Source organism: Elephantulus edwardii, unplaced genomic scaffold, assembly GCF_000299155.1.
Source record: "Elephantulus edwardii isolate Elephantulus edwardi_28Jun2011 unplaced genomic scaffold, EleEdw1.0 scaffold00149, whole genome shotgun sequence".
NCBI classification, from domain to species: Eukaryota; Metazoa; Chordata; class Mammalia; order Macroscelidea; family Macroscelididae; genus Elephantulus; species Elephantulus edwardii.
Window position 1 is genome coordinate 5,829,598 of NW_006399899.1, and position 4,610 is coordinate 5,834,207.

Sequence of the window (4,610 nt, forward strand, 5' to 3'; positions counted from 1 at the left end):
GCATAACAAGTGATTGTAAAGTATGGGTTTTCAGAGTCAATAAATTTCACTGAAAGAGATTGCCATCTTTCTCCCAGAGAAGAGCTAATGGAGTCAAATCATGTACCTTTGTCTTTTGTACTTAGAAGTTGTCATTTGCTGCCTGGCAAGTCTGATTTTCATGGAGAATTATGTACATTGTCTCATTTAATCCAGGTAGTGGATATTTTGTTAGGAGCTATGATGGTATGGTACATAAAGTAAGGCTGTAAATACAAATTTTAAAGCTTGAAATCCACCAGCCACTTAGAAGCAGAAAAATTAATATTTTCTTTCCATAAAACATACAGCCTTGGAATCTTGATGAAGAGTTGCTGTGAACTCAAAGGGACCTGATAGCAGTGGGTTTCAGATTTAATGGATATTTATCCCAATCTGGTGGCATTGAGGGTAGAGAGTAGCACTGGTAACTCAAAGGTGGTTCAAATACTAGCAGCTTCTCGAGAGAAAGATTTCTCCTCAATTCACTTTACAAACTCTGAAAACCTGAAGGATGGTCAGCTATGAGTTGGTTCTGACTCAGTGTTTTTAGTAAAGAAGCCATGGTAGCACAGTGTGAAATATGGCTGGAACTCCAATGCTTTGAGTTCATCAGTTGATCTCTTTCGGAGAAAAGATAAAGATCCAATAATGAGTAGGAGTCAAGTCAATGTTAGTGAGTTTGAGATAATGAAACTGAAGTTCAGGGCGTCTTAAGACAATTGTTTAGTCCTATAGCCAGTCCATCAATAGTTAAACTGTGAGACAGCTCAAGCTGTAGTCACATCATTGCTGCTTCTCTGAGAGCAACTCAAGTCCTAGTTTTCACATTTTCCAAATTTGATTTTAAAATATCTTGCCTTGCCTACATTACAGTATTCATAGAAGTATAAAAATCAGGACTGAGATGGATAGCACTTTAGAAATGTAAAAATTGCAGTACAAATGCAAGGTCTTATTACTCTGGTGGACTGCAGATTTCAAACAAGTCAGAAGAGTACATCTCAATTGGAATAATCTCTATGATAACAGTCGGGGAAAATCTTTGGAAAGAAAGTACTGAAAGCTTTGTCTATCTTCTTGAATAATACCTCTTACAAAATTCATGAAAGGCAGAAGATATTAAGCCATTTGAACCTGATTTCTAATTGCTCAAATTGGTTGATCCAGAAGCTAAGCTTTGATAGTGTCGTATAGCTTCTAGTTCATCTCCCTCCTGTTACAGATGGGAAACCATAAAGTGAAAATCCCACCTCTGTTGAGTCCTTTCTGACTCATGGCAGCCCTATATGTTAGAGCAGAACTGTTCCACACAGTCTCCTTGTCTGTGATCTTTGCAAAAAAAGATCACCAGGGCTTTCTTTTGCTGTACTGCTAGGTGGATTTGATTTGCTAATCTTTAGATTAGCAGGCAAGTATAGTTTGTGCCATAGACACGGAAACTGAAGCCTGAAAAAGTGAAAATAAAAATCATAAGTAAATAAAAGTTCAGTTATCTTTTCCTCTTTTTGATAACACCCAAGTGAGCCTATTTTCAGAGATCTTCTTGACTCTGTTTAATTTGCAAATCCCTAAATTCTACCAGTATGAACCCCACCCTCCTTACACCCTCCCCCTTCACTGCTGCAGCCTAAGAGGAGCAGACCTTATGAGTACATATCTCTTTATTGTTGTTATATGGCGTCAAGCCCCTTGAGACTCATATAGACCCTATGTACAACAGGTCTGAAGCCTGCCCTGTCCTAAGCCCGTCTCACTGACTCTGACACACCTATCCCCATTATTCTAGTTACTGTTGCAGTCTAGGTTTTCTCTCTCCTGTGCTGTCCTTCCACCCTTCTGAACATGATGTCCTTTTCCAAAAACTGTCCTCTTGTGGCCAAGTGACCTAGATATGTGAGATAGTGCTTCAAATCTCTAGCCTCCAAGAAGAAACTCAGTTTCATCATCTCCAAGACAGACATGTTTTTCTCTTGGTGGTCTTTAATATGTTCAATACTCTTATCTGGAGCCACAACTCAAAGACATCAATTCTTCCTCTGTCATCTTTAGTCATCATTCAGCTCTCTGATGTTTAGCAAGTTATCACAAAGGCCATAACCTGGATCAGGTGCACTTTAGTCTCTAGACTGATACAAGCTGCTTCTCAGTACTCTGGAGAGGTCCCTGACAGCAAATTTTCCCAGTACAATTTGTGTTTTTATTTCCTGACTTCTGGTGCCAAGAGTATTGATTGTGGAGCCGAATAAGCAGAAATGGTTGATAACTTCAAGCTCTTCTCCATGTATCATGGTGCTGCCAGTTGGCCCAGCAGCAATTCTGTCTCCCAGAATTCCACCGGGTTTTCTTGGTAATCAGGCACCCAAAGCAAAATGAGACATTCAATCCCAAAGTAATTTTGGGAACATCTGAGCTTGACACACAGCTAGAGTCTGGAATATATCCCTTAGAGAGAAGGAAAGTTCTGGATGAAGCTGATAAACAGAACATTACACTTTGCTAGATCTCTGTTTGTGGTTGGTTGTTATGATCTTCGAGTTAGAAATTAACTCATAGTTGACCCTCCAGTGGCTTTTCAGAGACAGAAAATCAAATGGGAGGCAACTGTCCATCTTTCTCTCACAGAGTGGCTGGTGGATTCGAATCGTATGCTTCTAGGTTAGCAGTCTAACTCCTTACCACGAAGTCACTAATTTAAACCCCTTCATAAGTGTTCTGGAGGGCCTGTGAGTCTAAGAGCTTGAATGTAAAGCAATGAGGTCTCATGGTGAAAAGAAAGCAAGAATTAGAGGACTTTCTAGCAATTAATCTTTACCACCCTCTAGAATGTTTCACTCCCATCCTCAAACGCTTCAGTCATAACCATCCTTCCATTTTTTAGTCAAACACTATCAGAAAGTTGTAATTTTCCTTTTCAGAATTCTTATGGTCCTCAAGCAATACAATTAAACAACAAATAAGATTTTTTTAAATGAAAAGTCTGCTGAGCAGCATATCAATGTCTTCTTGCCACCCTACAACTCACCTTTCCTTTGTCAAAGGTGAGGTTGTTAAATGTACATACTTCCTCATTTTTCCTAGTGCGTCGTTTCAAGTGAGGAAAGTACACAACCAAAATGCCTAAAAATTTCAAGGAGTAGTATCATCATACTAAGCAACCTACGTAAGTCAGTAGAGGCTTTAATGGAAGAATTCTTACTTTTCATGTGAAGGATTCCGATTTGATTCCCAGTAACTGCTTCCGAAGCACAGCTTCCATCCTTCCACTAGTGACCAGTTACATGTTGCTATGATGCTGAAAAGGTTTTAAGAGTTAAAAAAAAGATATAAGAAAGCTGTGACAATCAACTTCTGAAAATCAGCCAGTGAAAATCCTGTGGAAAAAATCACAAAGATCTGGTCCACAGATGGCGCAGGACTGGCCAGCATGTTGCTCAGTCATACATGGGGTCTCTGTGAGTTGGGACCAACTTTACAGCATCTAACAGCAATAAGGAACAGACCATATGAAAGAATACAAGGATCCCAGGTGGTTTGTGGCTAAGTCTTGCTTCTTTACCAAAGCACAGTGATTCAATCCCACCAAAGGTTTTGTGGGAGAAAGATCTTACAGGTAACTTCCACAAAGATCAGAGCTTAGAAAACCTTATGGGGCAGTTCTCTGTACTATAGTGTCCTATGAATTGTAGATGACTTGACAGCAGATATGTTGAAGACCACAGCTTTGCCTGTAGGCGACAGGCGTGACCCTGTTTCAGTTGATAGCAGTATGTGGGAATAAGGATCTCAACACTGCCAGCTGCTCTCCTTTCTTAAGATTAGCTTCAAATACTGTATGTATGTGAGTGGAAATTGCTGACTTTGAGATTATTAACAATTAATTAAAAAGTTTTTGAAGTGCTGTGTAGAAAGACTCAAAAAGACGAGGCCACTGGCTTACAACATCTGATGTATAAACATATGTACATTAGTAAGAAATGCTCGATGTGATCTTGTTTTGTCCTTGTCAGCTTCTACAGATCTCACCACAAATTTTAAACATTATATAGTATGTGGGGACATTATAATTCACCTTCAAGTTTTTCTATTGCTTACCAAATGGGTTATTAATAGTGTTTGAGTGTTGTGTTTTCAACAACACTCTTAAACATTCATTTTGATACATGCACATAGGAGGACTCTTCGGATGGATTATTTATTACTTTCTGGTGTACTTGCCATTCTGTCTCATTTCCCCCAGTGGATGGAGTTCAGGAGACATATCTTGTTATTTGTTTTGTATTTCCCTTAGTATTTAGCCAAATAGTTAACTCCTAAATGATTGGTTAAATAAATAAACTGAAAAGTGAAGTTAAAAAAAAAAAAGACAAAACGAAAAAACCTCTTATTCTCCAAGCAACTTTAAGCAAATTTTTTCTCATTATCCAAACCTATTTCCTTATATGCAGATGATACAACCCTGCTTGCTGAAACAGAAGAGGACCTGAAGCGCTTTCTGCAGAGGGTCAAGGACTGCAGACTCCAATATGGATTGAGGCTCAATGTCAAGAAGACAAAGCTTCTCACCACTGGGCCAATTGGCAGCATCAGGA